The sequence below is a fragment of the Lepidochelys kempii genome, chromosome 2 (genome assembly GCF_965140265.1).
Source record: "Lepidochelys kempii isolate rLepKem1 chromosome 2, rLepKem1.hap2, whole genome shotgun sequence".
Classification (NCBI taxonomy): Eukaryota; Metazoa; Chordata; order Testudines; family Cheloniidae; genus Lepidochelys; species Lepidochelys kempii.
The window spans coordinates 267,557,655-267,578,516 of record NC_133257.1 but is presented as its reverse complement, the minus strand read 5'-3'; positions in this window follow the sequence as shown (position 1 = coordinate 267,578,516).

The following is a 20,862-nucleotide window of genomic DNA, read 5'->3' as shown; positions in this document are numbered from 1 at the left end:
CAGCTGGGAAGTCAGGAGACCTGTCCAGCACACTGCCAGGTATGCAGACTCTTCTTGGGAGAGCTTAGCAAAAAGAGGGCAGGATACAGTGGTTTGAAGCAAATACTCAGAGCTGATATCAGGTATGATCTTAGGCCTCCTGCTATTTTCACACCAATCCTGGGTGGTTCTACTAAGCACTTTAAGGATATGTCTACACTGCAAAAACCAAAACCACAACAGCGAGTCTCAGCCTGGGTCAACTGACTCTGGCTTGTGGGATTCATGCAACAGGGCTAAAAATAGCAGTGTAGACATTCCTGTTTGGGGTGGAGCTCGGGCTCGGAAACTGGCCTCCTCACTGGGTTTGAGTACTGAGCTACAGCCTGAGCCAAAACATCTACCCTGCTATTTTTAGCCCTGTAGCATGAGCCTGAATCAGCTGGCCCAGGCTCCGAGACCTGCTGCGTGTTTTTTGTTTGTTTTCTCTTGCAGTGTAAGTGTACCCCCAGGTCCCCAGAGAGGCTTGGCAAGCTCTTTGGATAGCATAGATGGGATGTTTGCAAAAACAGCAACAGTCCGGCTACTTGATTTAAAAGCTGATCTTTTTTGGTGAAAATATTTGGGCCAAATCCTCTGCTGATGTAAACCGGTGCATTACCTTTGATGGAGCAGTGCCGGTTTACACCTGCAGAAAACATGGCTTTTGTTTTTAGTGGACAAACTAGTCAGCTGTGTTTATGCTATAGTTAAGAAGGGGGGAGCTTTAAAATGGGAAAATAATATAAATGGAAGGAAGTGGAAAAGCACTGAGGAGGAACAAAGCAGAATTCTCTTTTCTTCTTTTCCGTGTTCCCTTCTGTGTGCGCTAAGGGGTTTTTAATGTATTTTATTTATGTATTACTATTCTGTAGGTAATACCTTAGGCTATGAAAGTAGAGGCTCGTGAGCACTGGAGAAATAATAGCCCCAGTACCACAACCTGAGCTACGTGGGCTGTGCCCAGGTACAGTCCCTTGACCTCAGCAGAACTCTGTCCAGGTGTAAGGGTCTGCCCATACAGATCAGATTGCTGGATCAGTGCTGCTGTGATAGGGAAAGCGAGACAGAGGGGAAATCCGAGAAGGGCTCGGTTAGGGGAAAAGGTTAATTCAGGAGACGTTTGGGGAATGAGTTCCACCCAGAAGTCAGAATGAAATAATATTGTTTCTTTAACTTCTCTTTGAAACCTCTCTTGCCATATAAGATTACTTTTGTATTTAGATTTTGGGTTGACACAGAAGATAGATTATAATTGGTATGTAAACTGTCAGCGGTAGTGCAATGAAGTGGCCTAATTCCAAACTTGCCCACAGAATGAATTAGGAAGGGAGCAGAGATGTACATAGGGCTATTTTGTAGTTACAAGATGAGTGCATATAAACAACACACAAACGGTTGCATAATCCTGTATAAACAATAGCCAGAGACAGAGGAAGGTGCATCTCAGACTTCCACTTTTCACTGCTAAGCTCAATTCATTTTGTCACCAGGCACCCCATTTGTCTGTGTTGTCCTATCTGACATCTAAACTGGGAGCTCTCTGGGCCGGGGACTGTCTTCCTTGTATTTGTTTGTACAGCACTAGCAAGTAGGGCCCTGATCTTTAATTGGGGTCATTAGGCGCTGCTCTAACACCAGTGGATAATAAAATGACTTACGCTATTCACAGGACAGGTCCAAGGGCTCTGTGCCACGTGAGTGCCACGTGAGTAGCACTTGGGCCGTGTCTGCACATACAGTGGTGTGGCAGCTCAGCTGTACCCACACAGGGGCACCGCTGCAGCACATCTGGGGAAGACACTCTATGCTGACGGGACAGAGCAATCCCCTTGGCATCAAAATCCCACCCCCACGAGTGGCAGAAGCTATGTCGGCGGGAGCGCTTCGGTCGGTGTAACTCAGGGGGATGGAGTATTCACACCCCTCAGCGACATACATTTTGCCCACATAGGCTGCAGGGTAGCTATAGCCTTAGGCCCTGATCAAGAAATGAGCTCTGAGCACGGTGCCACCTGTGCCTATATGGAGCCTTAGCCCTGGTCTCCAGTACTGAATTATTTCAGTAGAATGTCATCACTCAAGGGCGTGAGTCATCCACGCGCCTGAATGACATAATTATACTGACCTAACTGCAGGTGTAGACAGCACTATGGTGGTGGGAGAGCTCCTCCCGCTGACATAGCGGCTACCTCTCATGGAGGTGGAGTAACTAAGCCGACAGGAGAGCTCTCGCCCGCCGGCTTATAGCGTCTTCATTAAAGCACTACAGCAACACAGCTGCATTTGTGCGGCTCCGCCGATGCAACATTTTACATGTTGACCTGCCCTTACTAATTTCACTGGGGCTCTGCGCAAGTGCAGGGGTCTGCCCCTGGTAACCTTGATTTAGGTGTTCCTAATTAATAGTTTAAAGCTAAGAAATCAAATCAAATTGAACTCTTTAAGGTTCAAGCTGCTGGGGCAGTTACAGATAATTTAATTTAGTGGAGGACTGAATGACGCAATGAGTGATAGAATTAAAAGACTTTATTTAACATAAAATCATTAGTTAAAGCAAACAGGCATTACAGCATAATCATACACAGCATTTATACTCGCACCCAAAGATGAAATGGTGCATTCAGGGTTTATCAGTTCCTGGATGAGAAGAATGGGTATATAATCCTTTCTGTAACAGTACCCTGATGGTGAATGAGCGCACAGACCTAAAATGAGTGTACTACGCTTTTATAATCAACTATAATAGCACCCTTAATTAATTAGCATTAAGTCTATCTTTTACCATAGCTATGCTTCTGCTACCATATTTAATCTTCCATACCCCCAAACACAAATATCTTCTAATCAAACATCATTCTAATGATCACTTGCATTAATGTAAATTCTGTGGTTAACAGTTTTCCAAAACATCCAAAATTGCCCCTACGCAACACCGGCTAAAACAAAAACATGTTTACTACATGACCCAAGGTTAAGCCTGAAGTCACTTCTATTAACACCTCTTATTCATTCGTGCTAACAACTGAACTCTAGCTAATTTGAAACCCAAACTTCAGGCCTAAAGATCTGCTCCTGGCTTGCATTTCAACACATTTTTCATTAGCATAAGCAAACATGACCCCCAGGGTCTACACCATTCAGAACTCATTGGTGGAGTGGGGCTTTGGTCAATCTTTTGAGGGCTTATGTGGTGCATAGGCCTTGTACTGTGCTTTGCACATGGGTGAACTGGGTTTTCTCCAAGAAATTAGTGAAGGATCCTTCAATTCACTAGCAAGAGTTGTATTTACTAGAAGCTATGCTAATGCTGTATGCAATAAATACAGCATCACACCCTAGGCAACTACACATTGTGTCTATATGTGACAGTGTATCTAATGCAATGATCAGTCATGTTTACTATGTTGTACTTGACACAGTGTATGCAATAAATAGTACATTGCAAATAAATTACTAGCATATGTCCATAATATAAACATAGTTACAAAAATGAAGGCAAGCTAGAGCGGAAGGTGTTATAATTACATAACCTACATTATATTGTCCGAAATATTAATGTATTATAATATAATTCATGACTGATGCATATTCTGCTAAGTGACAGGTTTCAGAGTGGTAGTAATGTTAGTCTGTATCAACAAAAATAATGAGGAGTCCTTCTGGCACCTTAGAGACTAACAAATTTATTTAGGCATAAGCTTTTGTGGGCTAGAACCCACTTCATCAGATGCATGGAGTGAAAATACAGGAGTAGGTATAAATACGTGAAAGGATGGGGGGTTGCTTTACCAAGTGTGTGGTCAGTCGATAAATCAATTAACAGCAGGATACCAAGGGAGGAAAAATAACTTTTGAAGTGGTAAGAGAGTGGCCCATTACAGACAGTTGACAAGAAAGTGTGAGTAACAGTAGGGAGAAATTAGTATTGGGGAAATTAAGTTTAGGTTTTGTAATGACCCAACCACTCCCAGTCTCTATTCAGGCCTAATCTGATGGTATCCAGTTTGCAAATTAATTCCAGTTCTGCAGCTTCATGTTGGAGTCTGTTTTTGAAGTTTTTGTTGTTGAAGAATTGCTACTTTTAGGTCTGTTATTGAGTGACCAGAGAGATTGAAGTGTTCTCCTACTGGTTTTTGAATGTTATGATTCCTGATGTCAAATTTGTGTCCATTTATTCTTTTGCGTAGAGACTGTCTGGTTTGGCCAGTGTACATGGCAGAGGGACATTGCTGGCACATGATGGCATATATCACATTGGTAGATGTGCAGGTGAATGAGCCCTTAATGGTGTGGCTGATGTGGTTAGGTCCTATGATGGTGTCCCTTGAATAGATATGTGGACAGAGTTGGCACCGGGGTTTGTAGCGGGGTTTGGTTCCTGGGTTGGTGTTTTTGTTGTGTGGTGTGTGGTTGCTGGTGAGTATTTGCTTCAGGTTGGGGGGCTGTCTGTAAGTGAGGATTGGCCTGTCTCCCAAGGTCTGTGAGAGTGAGGGATCGTCCTCCATCACCTACAGCCTCCAATTAAAACCTCTCTAGCACATCATCAAGGATCTACAACCTATCCTGAAGGACGATCCCTTTTATGTACTTAAAAACTGTTATCATGTCCCTTCTCAGTCTTCTCTTCTCCAGATTTAACAAACCCAATTTTTTTCAATCTTCCCTCATAGGTCATGTTTTCTAGACCTTTAATCATTTTTGTTGCTCTTCTCTGGACTTTCTCCAATTTGTCCAGATCTTTCCAGAAATGTGGCACCCAGAACTGGACAAAATACTCCAGTTTAGGCCTAATCAGCGTGGAGTAGAGAGGAAGAATTACTTCTTGGGTCTTGCTTACAATACTCCTGCTAATACATCCCAGAATGATGTTTGCTTTTTTTGCAGCAGTGTTACACTTTTGACTCATAGTTAGCTTGTGATCCACTATGACACCCCCCTCCACCCGATCTCTTTCTGCAGTACTCCTTCCTAGGCAGTCATTTCCCATTTTGTATGCATGCACCTGATTGTTCCTCCCTAAGTGGAGTACTTTGCATTTGTCCTTATTGAATTTCATCCTGTTTACTTCAGACTATTTCTCCAGTTTATCCAGATCATTTTGAATTTTAATCCTATCCTCCGAAGCACTTGCAACCCCTCCCAGCTTGATATCGTCTGCAAACTTTATAAGAGTACTCTCTATGCCATTATCTAAATCATTGATGAAGATATTGAATAGAACCGGACCCAGAACCGATCCCTGGGGGACCCCACTCGTTATGCCCTTCCAGCATGACTATGAACCACTGATAATTACTTTCTGGGAATGATTTTCCAACCCGTTATGCACACCTTATAATAGCTCCATCTAGGTTGCATTTCCCTAGTTTGTTTATGAGACAGTCATGGGAGACAGTATCAAAAGCTGGTTTCAGAGTAGCAGCTGTGTTAGTCTGTATCCATAAAAAGAAAAGGAGGACTTGTGGCACCTTAGAGACTAACCAATTTATTTGAGCATAAGCTTTCATGAGCTACAGCTCACTTCATTGGATGCATACAAAAGCCTTACCAAAGTCAAGATATACCACATCTACCACTTCTCCCCTATCTATAAAGCTTGTTACCCTGTCAAAAAAAGCTATCAGGTTGGTTTGACATGTTTTGTTCTTGACAAATCCATGCTGACTGTTGTTTATCACCTTACAATCTTCTAGGTGTTTGCAAATTGATTCCTTAATTATTTGCTCCATTATCTTTCTGGGTACAGAAGTTAAGCTGACTGGTCTGTAATTCCCTGGGTTGTCTTTTTTTCCCTTTTTATAGATAGGCACTATACTTGCCCTTTTCCAGTCTTCTGGAATATCTCCCATCTTCCATGACTTTTCAAAGATAATTGCTAATGGCTCAGATATCTCCTCAGTCAGCTCCTTGAGTAGTCTAGGATGCATTTCATCAGGCCTTGGTGATTTGAAGACATCTAACTTGTCTAAGTCATTTTTGACTTGTTCTTTCCCTATTTTAGACTCTGATCCTACCTCATTTTCACTGGCATTCACTATGTTAAACGTCCAATCACCACCAACCTTCTTGGTGAAATCTCTTAAAGAGATATATCCCTATTAGGCACATAGGTTACACTTATAGTCTAAATCAGGAGTTCTCAAACTGGGGGTTGGGACCCCTCAGGAGGTCGTGAGGTTATTACATGGGGGGTCACAAGCCGTCAGCCTCCACCCCAAACCCCCCTTCACCTCCAGCATTTATAATAGTGTTAAATATAAAAAAGTGGTTTTAATTTATAAGGGGGGGGGGGTCACACTCAGAGGCTTGCTGTGTGAAAGGGGTCACCAGTACAAAAGTTTGAGAAACACTGGTCTAAATAAACAAGACAAACAAAATAGGGAGAGCAAGGCAAGGTTATTATCCTCATTTTACAGATGGGCAACTGGGACACAGACAGATGGAGTGATTTGGCCACGGTGACGCTAGGAGTCAGGGATTTGAACCCAGATTTCCTGAATCTGGTGCTCTTTAGTAGTATTGTTCTGTGCTGTGAATTAGCAGTTGCTTTGCACCCTAAAGGCAACTAGAATTAATTGAAAACAATTCCCATAGGCCCTGTCTGCACAAGGACATTCACTGTGTCATGAAATCTGATCTTGAAAATGGAATGAGATTGGATGGTGAGGCTAGCCTGGGTGGATTGGACCCAATTATATATATCTTGTAACTATTGCTTGCCTTCAGTAGGAATTTTGGCTGAGCATAGATGGCAGAATTCAAACCATCAAGTCTTCAGTAGAAGTACAAATCACTGTCAGAGCCTCCTTAAAGACACCACAGAAAAAATCAACTTTGGGTTTTGGTTTTGGCTCAGGCTCCAGCCCAAGCCCAAACATCTACACAGCAATTTTTAGCCCCACAGTCCAAGCTCCGCAAGCCTGAGTCAGCTGATCTGGGCCAGCCCCGGCCATGCCATGGGGCTTTTATCCCTGTGTAGACATGATAAGTCTTCGCTCTTGCGGCCCTGTTACTAAGGCCTCAGTTCAGCCAGGTACTGAAGAATGTGTTTAAACCCAGCCCAGTTCAGCAAAGTATGTAACACATGCCTAAGGCTGAGTACAAGCCTATGTGTTTTGCTGAATAGGGTTTTTCTTTTGTTTTGTTTCTAAATCCAGGCCTAGATGTCTTTTTTCCCTAGAGTTACTCATCCTTGAGATCCAGAAGATACCAGTGCAGTTAGAAAGACTATTCTCCTTCACTGTGGGAGGCTCTCTCTTTCTTTCTTTCTTATGTTGTTGACAAAAGTATGTGGCTTTCTAGACACCCACCCACTCATAAATAACTCAGTTGTTATTTCCAAATGGGGCTGGTTGTTGGCATCATGTGCTGCGGTCCCCTGTGTAATCACGCCATCTCTGTACAGTAGCTAGCCCTGTTCTGCTCCCAGTGCAGGCTGGGCCTAACTGGAATTGCATCTCTGAACCAGCTCTCTGAATACACAGCTCATCAAGCAGGGAATTAGGCTGAGTCATAGTATCAGGTTGCTGAAAGCATCTGTAGCAAAACATCACAATGAGTCTGGAAGGAGAAGCTGTTAAATTAGAAAGAACAAAATACGGAACCTCTTCAGGGCTCAGCAGCATGAACGGGACTCTGGTGTAGAGCTTGCAAAGCCCTAGAGCATATGCACACAAAAGCCAGATCAGTGCACAGAAGTATATTCCTCTTGCAAACCAGCTGGATTTCCTGCATTCTTAGAGATGAGAATTTAAATGCTACACACTACAGAGGCCAGGACTTTCAGAAGTGATTGTTACTGTTAATTTATTATTAGTGATTTTGGGTGCTCCACTGAAAGAACCTTATAAGACCCTCATTTTCACAAAACGCAGAGCTCCTGCCCTCTGAAAATCAGGCCCCTTCAAGGCATCTCATGAATGGCACCCCAAAATGGAGGCACCCACAACAACTAGTCCCTTTTTGAAAATCTTGGTCAGGAAATACTCCATGTGAGATTCAGCCCTAGCCTTAAGCCTGCCCCATTTACCATATCCCCACCCACCTAGAAACAGAATGGAGACTACGCCCTTTTCTGTTGGAGTGCCACACCAACTTTAACCTTCCCACTGTACTCCTACATACGGGTTTGCAATAATACTTTATACAATTAAAACAATAGTAAAAATACTATACTGTACCCTCTTGTAAAATATCTATGGTATTGCTGTAAAAAGCATTAGCTGAAGATATGTTATATCTATCTGTAAGGGGACTGTTGCCCCCTTACTAACATTCAGTGGGGGTGTTTTGGTTGGCTAGCTCCCAGTACTAAAAGGAGAGGGGGCTATGGGAAACCAGGACACTGAGACTGACAGCCCCCAGGAACAATGGGGAGAGGCCAATGCTTCAGGTCAGCCTGAATGACAGGGCGAGCAGGCTAATCAGGGAGTCAGGAGGCCAGGGAGGTCCTGTCCTCCGTGTGAGCTGGATTTGCCTGGGTCAGACAGAGTAGGGCTGAGCTAAGGAGAAAGCAGGGGCCCAAGCTGAGCTGGGGAGCAGAGCTGTGCCAGGTCCAGAGGGGCCAGAGGCACAGTCCAGAGAGAGCAGACCCTGTCCTGGGAACAGAGCTGCAGCCCCAAAGCCAGAGACAGACCAGAGGGAGCAGACTTGCCCTGGGAGCAGAGCTGCAGCAGCCAGAGCCAGAGGGGCCAGAGAAGCAGCCCAGGAAGCAGGTCAGTGCTGGGAGCAGAGTCACAGAAGCAGCCTGCAGAGCAGACCTGTCCTGGGAGCAGAGCTGCAGCAGCCAGAGCCAGAGGGGCCAAAGAAGCAGCACAGGGAGCTGGAGGCAGAGGAGCAGCCATGCAGAGACAGAGTGGTGGAGCTGGAGAGAGCGAGGGGGACCCTGGGCAGCGGGCCCAGCACAGGGACATGCCTCAGCCAAGAGGCTCTGCAGGCCAGGCTTGGATCGTAACCCCAACAGGGTGTGTGGGGGCGGGGAACACTGGGAAGAAGGGTCCTACCACTTAGAGCCTGAGCGTGTGGCCACAACCAGAGCTAGTGTCCAACCCACAGCATCCCTGCAGCAAAGCCAGGGCCGGAGAAGAAGGCCTGGGACTTGCAAGGAACAGACTGTGAACTGCCCTGACGTTCCAGAGACCCTGTTTGTGATGTTCCCTGCCACAGAGCGGGGTGATGTGTTTCTTTTAACCTTTCCCATTTTTCCTTATTTTTTTTAAATTAATTGTTGATTAAATAACTTGCATTTGCTTTAACTTGTATGTAATGGTCAGTGGGTCAGAGAAGTGCCCAGTGCAGCGAGAGTACCCTGGAGTGGGGACACCCTAGCCCCTGTCCTAGGTGACCGCAGCAGGGTTGGGGGTCGAGCCCTCCAGGAATCCTGGGCCCAGCTTTGTTTGGGTTACAAGGACTCTGCCAGACAGGAGAGTGGAAGGGGAGTCCTCAAGGGCAGGGAGGCCACTGGGTAAAGGAAGTGGGAGCGAGGACTCAGATTCTTTCGCAAGCCCACTTCACCGGGGTAGTGCAGAAGCCAGGAAAGTTCCCCACAATAGCAGGACTGTTCCCCCCACTTACATATCTATTGATTTATTTAGGAAGTTTTAACAAGTTTACAAATCTTTGCCAGGTAAGCAGAGGGAAGATGTGTCATTACAAGACTGAGCTCATTTCTTTGTTGAGAGAATCTGCAGGAATACAATAATCAGATCTCTCTGTTTAACCAGGGGGCTCCCAGAGTATATAGAATGAGCCTCTTTACATCACCCAGGCCATGTTGTTGCTGATGATTTTATTAAACTGAGAGAAACTACTGACTCCACTCAGATTTATCAAGCCAGGCATGTCTATCAACCTGAATATTAATTAAAAAATGGGACAGGTGTGCTGGGTTTTTTGAAGATTAATGTACTTTGTCTGAGTATTGCATAAGTGGTAACCAGATACCTAAGTATCTATTTGTCCTCTGTCTGGTTTGCTGGGTAGGTAATTGATCCATCAGTTGTTCCATAACAACAACACCCCAATAGTTTTGGAGCCATGTGTGAGGTGGTGCACTCACCCTGCTCTGGATGGGAAAGGGTTAATGTCCTCAGACCTACTGGGCATGCTCCAAGTGTAGCTGCGGTATAAAAGGGAGCAGAGCAGCTCAGTTTGTGGGGACAGCTGAGGTGGAAGGATGTTTGCTGCAGGGGCTGCCTGGAAAGTGCTGGAGGGAACCAGAGATGTTGAAGCCCAGGTGGAGACCCAGACACCACTGGAAGGTCTGTGAGAACCCAGGGTTGTTGGGAGCCATCTGTGCTGAAGACTCTGGGAACCCTGGAGGTGCCCAGTGCTTGACTACAAGGGATGAGATAGGAAGTAGCACAGGGAGAGGTGGCAGCTGTATGCCTGGGAACAGTCAGTGTGTTTTTGGTCTGGATCTCTGCTGACGCAGTGACAGAGACCCTTGCCACTGATAGGGCCCTGGGCTGGGACATGGTGGAGTAGGGAGGGCCTGGGTCCCCATACCCTGGCTGTCACCCATCCCTAGGTGGTGGCTCACTTGCCTGACTGGCTGCTGGGCCACTCAGCCCTGAGAGAGGGGGTAGCCATATTGACTCTGGCCATTAGGCTTTATAGCTCTGAGAGTGAGGGCTGCTTTGACTCTGACCAGTAGGCATACAGCCTTGAGGCCGAGGCCAGTTTGGTGGACTTATTAATGAGGTGCACTCACCCTGCACTAGATGGGCTACCCACACCCTGTCACATTGCCTCTAGTTTGGGACAAATTTTATTTTTCAAGTGAGAGGCTATCTGTAATAGCCTAGCCACTACCAGTAGATGAGAGATCAGCTCTTCATTGAGTGTGACTCTTCCTGCTAGGAGGTGCCAGGAGGATCACCAAAGGATCAATATCCAACAATTTGTATTCTCTTCAAATCTCCTATTTTGCCAGTGTTTATCCCCATTCTATCTCTCTATGTTTTTACCTTGACTGGTGTGGGATACCACTGAAACAGTATCTTAAAGAAATTTTCTTGTATTGTGCTACAGACTGAGGTTGCTGATTCTCTTTTGCAGATCAAAGCCCATTTCTCTGGAGTAATTTGTCTATCCAAATCCTTTTCCCATTGTGTCACATATAGACAGGGGTGAAAGTAACTCAAAGGACTTACCGGTATGCAGGGCGGCTGGGGTCTTAGGCAAGGTGGTGGGGGGAGATGGCTCTGGGCCCCCTGAAGGGGAGGGGCTGTGGCCAGACTCCCCCAGCCAGCCCTTCAGCGTTGCCCAGCCGGGGCTCCAGCAGGAATTTAAAGGGCCTGGCTGGTACCCTGTACTGGCCTATTTTCACCTCTGCATATGGACATATATTTTTTAGGAAAATTGTTTGCAAAAATGGATATAAACTGCTTATAATTGTTTTGCTTCATGATTGACTAGAAGCCATGTTTTCTATAAAAGCTAGTCTTCTGTAAGAAAACTACTTTTCTAGAAAGTTGAGAAACATAATGCCTAACTTGAAGATACTGGTACCTTGGGAGACAGGACCAGTTCAAGTTAGCTTTGATCTCTAAAAACATTAGAAAAATGTCTTTGGTGAACAGGTGGCCAACCATATGTATTCCACGACTCCCCCAATCTTTAAAACTCTCTGGTTCATGATGTGGGTTGAAATTCGGATTATTTGTAAGAGGTACCATTAGCGAGGGAAAATAACTCTTTGTTTCTAGTTCCATGCTGGACCCGGAGAGTAGCCTTTATTAAAGGACATATGTAAGTTGCTGGAGATCAATAAGTTTTATTGATCCATGGGAACCTAGCCAAGCTGACGCTGCCACAATTGTCTTGGTCAATATAGACAGTGTATGGTTGGGTTAGAGTGCCCCCAGTCCACCACTGTCTGGCTTGATAGTGCCATATGATATTTGGAACAGCTAGTCCACCCTCTTACTTTGTATCAATCCAAGGATCTGATTTCACTCTTGGTCTCCTTGTATTCTGTAAAAATTCTAACATTCTTTGTATTCCTGCTACAGTGTTATCTGGGAGGATTTTAGGAAGATTTTTGAAACAAGAAAGATTCTTGGCAAAACTTTAATTTTGACTATGGCCTTTCTTCACAACTAAGAAATTCCATACTTCCTCCAGCACTCCACATCTTTTTAACTTTGAAGTAGTAAGTGGTTTCACATTTAAATCATATAGCTCTTCTAGGTTTTTTCAGATTTGAATTTCCAGGTATCTTACAGACTTTGTGGTCCTTTTGTACCCAGATATTTTCTGGAAGGATTACTTCTCCTAGTCTAGCAAATTTATAGCTCGCCTTACAGATTTGTCATAATTTACTTAAGTCAGATGTTTTCACAAAGTCATGGTTTTCTTTAGATAGTACTTGTATCTAACCTGAACATTTCCCTAAAACTAACATTATACTATCAGCATATGTGACTGTTTATTTGTATTACTGTAGCACCTAGCAGCCCTAGTCATAGGTGCTGACTCGGTGGGTGCTCCAGGGCTGGAGCACCCATGGGAAAAAAATTAGTGGGTGCTTAGCACCCACTGGCAGCCAGCTTCCCCCGCTCCCTCCCAGCGCCCCCTGCCCATTGCAGTCAGACATTTCATGGCATGCAGGAGATGCTAGGAGGGGGAGGAGCAGGAATGGGGAACGCTCAGGGGAGAGGGTGGAACTGGGCAGGAAGAGGCAGGGTGGGGACTTGGGAGAAGGGGTGGGGTGTTGGCGGGACTTGGGGCAGAGCAGGGGGTTGAGCACTTCACGGGCCTGGAGGAAGCTGGTGCCTATGGCCCCAGTTATAGAGCAAGACCCCATTGTGCTAGATGCTGTACAAACCTAAAGAAATACCCTGCCCCAAAGAGTTGCAGTCCAAGTATAGGAAAAGAGACAAGAGATGGATACAGACAGACATGGGAGTACAAGGGAACAATATTGGTCAGCAGCATAGGCAGTGATCACAGCACACCAGCTGCCAAGCTGTTTACAAGCTATTTTCTGATGTGTTCCTGCACATTTAATTCCTGCAATAAATTCATGGTTCCTTATCCTCTGTGCCAAAGGCTCCATGCCCAATGCAAAAAGTAAAGGAGACAGTGGGCACCCCTGCCTAGTCCCTCTGTGTAATTCAAATGGGGGAGGTTTAACCCCTTTAACTTGACCAGCTGCTTTTGGGCTGGTGGAAAGAGCATTGTTCATTTAAGGAACTGGGGGCCCATGTCCATATCAGACAAAATGCCTTTTTCCAAAGCTTTCTTTGTGTCAAGTGATAGCAAAGACATGGATCTCTTTTTTTGAGCTGGTACTATGAATGATTCCAATTGCAGCACTCTAAGACTAAACAAGTGTCAGCTAATATTTGTAATGAATCCAGTTTATTCTGGGTTTATATGGACTGAAAGCATGGACTGCGATGAATTAGCTAGTATTTTTACTAAAATTTTTATATCATTTCACTTGTAAGCATAGCTGGCTGGTGAAAATCTTCTTGGAGCAGGGTGTGCTGAGCCAACCCTGCACTCACTCTGCAGCAGCCTGCAGGCTCTTGCTGCTTACAGATTCAAGTTGACTTGATGCCTGTGTCTGTGTGCTGAAAGGGCCCTGCCCCCATGATGCCCTCCTCCATTCCAGGCTCTGGTACCACTGGCCATGGGGCTTTGCCTGCCGAGTTTGGCATGCAGTAGGATTGCTGATAAAATGACAAGGCCAAGATAGACGGGAGAGGGGGCTAAGCCCCATCTAGCGCTACCTACCAGCTGCCTATGCCTACAAGAGCTGCATGAGAGAAGGTCATTTCCAACTTTGGGGGAAACAATAGTAGCTTATTTCATAGACTGTGGAAGTTCCTTTCCTAACCGAATGACATTAAATGTACCCCTTAAGGGATCGACTAACTGCACTTTTAAATACTTTAAATACCTTGAAAAATTCTACTGGAAAGCCATTAGGTCCTGGCACTTTACCACTTTTCATACTCGCTATTGGCTATAAGATTTTTGTCTATTATTTCTTTAGCTAATGTTTCTTTATCAATTTCATGTATCTTTGGGAAGCCTGCTACCTCCAGAGAGTTTGAATCACTTCAAAGCTCAGAGTACGTGTAGTACAGAGGGGCTTACGATAAGCGGCAAAAGTAGCACATTTCTCTCAGGTGTTTTTTAATTGGTGGAATGTGTTGCACTTGTGTCCCTTTAAGCTATTGGCTCAATAGCTTATCACTTTTATTTCCATTTTCATAAAACATCTGTTTTATCTACCAAAGGGCTATTTCAGTGGGGTCTGTCATCAACATAGTCAATTTTCCACTTAGACTAGTTATACTTTTTTACCTGTGGTTTTTATGAATCTCTTGTACTTCTCTCCTATTCTACTTTTATTTTTTCTGAGCTTTCTTTTTTCAAATGAGAGGCTCTGCTTATCAACTGACCCCTAAATACTGTCTTTCCTGCCTCCCATAGACGAGCTCTCTTTATATTGTTTTTAGCATTAATTTGAAAATATTTCTGTGATGGGATATACAAACCCCAAACTAGGCTGGAGGGGTTCAAGGACAGTACTACTGGGGCCATGCAGAGAATGCTTCAACTGGAGACAGGGTTGAAAAGGGAGCAACCCTGCTCAGAAGAGGAGGTGAGGTGGGAGGGAAGACTCCTGACCAAAGTGCTGGAGAAGTCTCCTTGTGGGACAGGACTATACACTGAGCCCAGCTGGGGCTGACGGTTTGGGTGGCTGTTTTTGTCTTTTATATACTTTTCTCCCTCAGCTTCTGGTCCCACATAAGGTAACAGTAGGAAGTGACTCAGGGAGGGTAACTTAGAGGACCCCAAGGGAGGCCAAATGCTGTTGACCCTGCTAGGGCCCTGGGTTACGGCCTGGTAGAATGGATGGGCCCAGGCTCCCCTACCACAGCTCCAACTACTAAAAGGGGGGGGGGGCGGGCGGTTCCTAACCATTAGGCCAACGGTTCTCAACCAGGGGTATATGTACCCTTGCGGGTACACAGAGGTCTTTTAGGGAGTACTTCACTCATCTAGATATTTCCTTAGTTTTACAACCAGCTATATAAAAAGCACTAGCAAAGTCAGTACAAACTAAAACTTCATATAGACTAAATGAGACAGCCAGTAATTTTTCAGTAATAGTGGGGCTGTGACACTTTTGTATTTTTATCTCTGATTTTGTAAGCAAGTAGTTTTTAAGTGAGGTGAACTTTGGGGGAATATGCAAGACTAATCTGACTCCTGAAACAGGTACAGCAGTCTGGAAAGGTTGAGAACCACTGCACGAGGCCACTCAGACCACCAAGGTCTCTATTACAATTGAACAGTATCTTCCTGCATTGCTGCAACCTAATCTTTATCTGGGAGAAGCAAAGAATTAATTTTCCAAAAAGGTGATATTTGGGATCCAGCTATCAAACAGTGTGCTTCCAATACATGATTTGATCATATAAAAATGCCAATTTCTGCAGATCTTACCTGCTTCAATAAGGATTTAGAGATTAGCATGAAATCTCTCCTAGTATGTAAATGTACAGTCTCTTTCCTCTGGGTGCAGTTCTTTCCATCAATCTGAGGGTTGAATTGTTGGTGTATAGAAAGGTGAATGTGTCACCTGTTTCCGTAACTATTCTTTTTGTCTTTTTTTCATCAGATCAGTCCCAGTAAGGAACCAGTGTACAATAAGGTGCCACTGGACTCCTTGTTGTTAAAGACTAAGATTTATTTGGGCATAAGCTTTTGTGGGTAAAAAACCCACTTCTTCAGATGCAACTCCATGCATCTGAAGAAGTGGGTTTTTTCCCCCCGCAAAAGCTTATGCCCAAATAAATCTTAGTCTTTAAGGTGCCACCAGATTCCTTGTTTTTATGGCTACAGACTAACACGGCTACCTTCTGATACAGTGTACAATAGAAATTTCCTCCTAGAATAATTCCCCCTCTCCAAAGTGTTTGCCATATTTTATTTTCCTTGATTTTTTTTCCTCCCCCACCCCTACTTGGCTGGGAGCATACACTGAGATCACTGCTGTTATTAACCAAGCAGTTGTGCCCTTTAACAAGAGAAACTGTCCTTCCTTATCCTTAAATTGATTGTTAGTCTTAAAAGGTACAATGATATGCCCTCTCCTCTTTTTTTTTTTTATTTGGCTGAAGCAAAAGATGTCTGCCGAAACCAATTGCCTTTGTCCCTCCTGAAAGCGTTTCAGGAAGGAAAATAGTCCAGAGGGGGGGAGGGGAAGGAGTTGAGTTTTTTGGCCAGGGCTTTTTTCCTTTGACCATTCAAAGACATTACTTTAAAGGGAAGAGCCATTGAGAATAAACTACTTGGCTTACTGAAAAGCTTGAAAGTTGTGTGGTTCTTTGGCTGTTTGGCATGGACCCTTGTGTGGCCAGTGTCTTTCACAATTGCATGCTTGAATATGGCTTGATTTTCTTTTTATAAACATCTGCAGCTATTTCCTGTATTAGTTCCCTCCCTTCTCCTGTATCCCCTTAATTTAAATCCAAAACCAAAATAGTGCATAAATCAGTCCCCAAATGACTGGGCATTACTTAGCCCTAAACCCCTGTACTCTCCCCATAAACACTTTGACTACTTACTTCAGTTGCATTGCAAGAGATGTTCTTCACCGATGGGACCTCAGCCCTGGCCCTTAGGGATATATTGCCATCTGATTACTTGAGTTACATGGAGAGGATTTACATAGAACTACAGGCCCCTCCCCCTTCTTCCCTTATCTATTTTCTCCAACCTCCATCATTGGAACTCTCCCATTCTTTCCCTCATTATTCTTTATCTTAAAAAAAAAAAAAAATACAGAACACAGCTATCAGAATTATGCCCACTCCAATTAAACCAAACTTCAGACTATTTTCTTTATAACCTAACATAGTTATGTTAGACTTTAAGGCCCGAAGGGACCATCATGATCATCTAGTCTGCTGATGATGACATTCATAGTCCGATTTCTTGGCCTGTTACAAGGATTAGGTGGAGGGAATAGCACCCTATGGACTCTGTCCACTTTCACCTCTTCCAGAGAGCTCTGCAGTTGAAGTTTGTACATCCCAGATTGGATTTGCTCCTTCAGCATTTTTTTTAAGCAACCCATTTATTGTAATGTTTCTGCTCACTCCCTTTTCTATATTATCTAATTTAACTTGCATCTCTCTGCTCCAGCAGTGCCATGCACCTTGGCCTCTTTCTCTTATGTGTTTCTCTATGGCCGGTTTCTAGAGTATTGACTCAGACTTCCAGATTATTGACTTCCTCCTCTTCTGCTGGAGTTTTGGACATGAGATAGTTTCTCTGTGTCTTAAACTCAGAGGCCAGCTCCCTTAGATCCACCCTGGTGGCCAGCTGCAGTATTGCCAACTCCATGTGATCAAAAACGAGTCTGTCCGCCCTCCATCATGATTTCCATAAAAATCACAAGATCTTCTAAAATAAACTTGTGGCGTTTAATTGCTTCTGGTTTTGATGCTTTGGGGGGAAATCTGTCTGCCCCAAAATGAGAGATTTCAGGGTGGAAAATCCAGCTTTAAATATACATGAGAAAATATGTCCTTTTGCCGGCTGCTCAGAGGGGATTTCCCTGACCCTTGACCACCCCAGCATGGGACAGCTGCCATTCTACCCCACGCCATTTCCCACTCCTGTCTCTTTCCCCTTCACCCCCCTCAGGCTTCCTCTTGTGCTGCTTCAGTCGCCCTCCTGCCCTTCACATTACCCCATTCCCATGGTCTCCTCCTGCCCCCATGTTCTCCTGCTGGAGTTGCCACTGGTTGGTTTTTGTACTGTCTTGCTGGTGGCCAGTGAAAAGACTTAATATGCCAGGTTTTTTCACTTGGGGCTAACATTCCTTGTAGCCTGCACATATATGCAGCTGCACAGCTGTCTTGTAACTACCACATGTCCTGGGAGCACAGCGAGCACTTGGGTCCTGCTCAGAAGGCTGGGCCCTCAACTGGCCAAAACCCCTGTGGCTTCTCTCTGCACCAGGGACCTTGTTAGACCTTTGTCTGCTAGACTAATGAGTCCATTATCCAATATTTGTTCCCTGTGTAGGTACTTAGACTGCAATCATGCCACCCCTCAATCTTTTTGGTTAGCTAGATTCAAGGAGCTCAATAGCTATAAGGCAGGCCTTTGAATCCTTTAACTATTCTCGTGGCTCTTCTTTGAACCCCCTCCAATTTATCAACATCCTTCAATTGTGGATACCAGTCTGGGACATGGTGTTCCAGAAGTAGTCACCCCAATGACAAATTGTCACATTTTGGGGTTTCAGACCAGTGAGAAGTGGTGTCACCACGCTTCCTGTAACCTCAGGTGCCTTTTAAACACGCTGCTTTGGTGGTTCCCTGTCTGGATGCTCCCATCCAGCCTACAAGTATGCACTGAATCTGTCTGTTAAGCATCCCTGTGTTAAGCATAAGTAAAAGGGACTTGGCCACTGTTGTAGACAGCTCAGTAGAGACTTTTGTTCAATGTGTACCTGCAGTCAAGAAAGCTAACCTTAGACTATTGAGTAGCCTGGTGCTTAGCGCAACCTCCTTGGAGTAGAAGACCTGGGTTCAACCCTAGCCCATATCAGGGATTCAAAACTAGGTAGTAGACCAGGACACAGACAGATGCCAGCCAAGTTCCTGTCCTGGCTCCTCCAGTTGTCTTTTGTGGTAAGGGTGCTCTGAGAATGCTTACTGGATCAGGTTCTGCAAGTTAGATAGGCAGAGGAATACCTCAGCTGAGGTTCCTGCCAGGGTTTAGTTGGGAGCTAGGATTTAGTGGCTTTCTGCAGGTCCACTGTCAAGCTGTCTGGAGTGTCTCAAGCATGTGAGTACCAACCTCAAGGCAGACTGCTACAAATCAGGGCACAAACCTCAAACTGGTTATGAGTTATACTTACATTTCACCAATCAAGCATCAAGTGTGAACTCCTCAAACACTACAACAGCCTTAACATGGAGTCACCGACAGTCCTCTTGGGTACTCCAGTCTATCTTGCCACCTAGACAAGCTTACCTTTGTGATAGATGGTCCCTTACACCAAAAATCACAACAATATTCAGGTTCTTCCCAATCCCAAAGGACCAGTCACTTACCCCAGGTCAGTTGCACCTCAGATTGCACACTAAAGACAATGCTCTCAGCCAGTCCTATAATAAATTAATTAAAGATGTATTTGTGATGGGCTGGACCCTCAGGGGTGTCACCTGGTGTGCTGGGATGCCACTGAGTCAGACTATTCTGCTAGCCTGGGCCCCCTTTTACCTGGTATTGCTGGGATAGGCTTCCCAGCCAAGCACACAGGCAGGGCCACACCCAGCTGCACAAAGAGACAGAGATCTGCTTGCCACAGCACCCAGATGTCCAACCCTTTCCACTTGGAGTACAAACCCAAAACTATATGAAATTTGCCTCTTCCCTCAGCGTGGAGGAGGGTGTACACAACTTCTCACCCCCTCAGTTAGAAATCACATAAACTGGGTTATACTATAAACCACAAATAAATGTATTAACTATAACAGGTGTATTTTAAGTAGTTAAGGAGGTAGTAGACAGAACAAGGCAGATTACTAAGAAGACAAAACAGAGCATGCAAACTAAGCTTAATACACTAAAGAAACTGGTTACATGTAAGTTCTCACCCTAAATGTGGTTCTAATCATCATCACAGGCCTGACACCCAGTTTTTTCCACCAGTTCAGTCTTAATTGTTTCCAGCAGCCCTCTTGGGTAGGGTAACAGGGGAGAACTGACGACCTGGATTACCTCACTCCCCACCCTTAAATAGGATTTGCATAAAGTGGGAGTCCTTTGTTTCCTAGTTTGACACCCCCCCTGCCCCGCCCTGCCACTTCTTGTGGAAAAGTACAGAATTCAAGATGGGTTCCAGTATCAGGTGACATGGTCACCTGCCTCTGTAGGGCCCCTGTAGGAATTCTTCACAGGCTGACCCACAGGTTCACAGGAAGACTAAGCTCTTTTACAGTCCATTGTCTCTTGCTCAGGGGCCATCAGCACTATCAGGCTTTTTCATAGTTGTACCTTAAGTGTTAGCAGTGGGCGTCACCCAAAGTAGCATAGTTGAAATACAGATATATAGTCAATATTCCTAATTTCAGATACAGAAGTGATACATGGATACAAATAGGATAATCATATTCAGTAAATTATAACTCTTGTAAAGTATCATTGGAAAGGTTATCATGCATAAAGCATATCTTAGTTATGTCATATTCCTATCACAAGCATATTTTCATAAAGAATATAAGTTCCAAAAGGTGGTAGAAGCTTCTATAATAAACAATCTCTGCCGGTCCTTTAGGGCTAACCCAGGCTAAGCAGCTGGGGATCTCTTGCTTAGGCTTAGAAATCTTGCCCTCCCACAGTCCAAGCAGCAGAGAGATCCAGTTTCTTCTCAGAGATTTTTACTCCCTTTTTCCCAGAGCTGAAGCTGATGGGATGAGTTCACGAGCAGGTCTCCCCTTTGGAGACAGAGGGAGGAAAGCAGTTAACAAAGTCTTTGTTCTTTGATATTTCACAATGGCTCATTTGGTTTCAATGGGCCTTCCTGGTGGGCAGGACCTACCACCTTCTGTAGGAAGTCAGCATTTTACATTAGTCAATGTTCTTTCCTGTTTGGTGAGTTACACAGTTACCAAAGTTTACAATGCAAACATGCCATATAACCTTATTACATGGGGTACAGATGTTATAAGTGAGATTAATACATGCAGCATCCTACAAGCATTTCATAAAGTCTAAACACATTTTCATAAACTTAACATCTTTTTTAACAATACTAACACACAGGCAAGCCGGGCTGGTTTCCAGGTACGTATT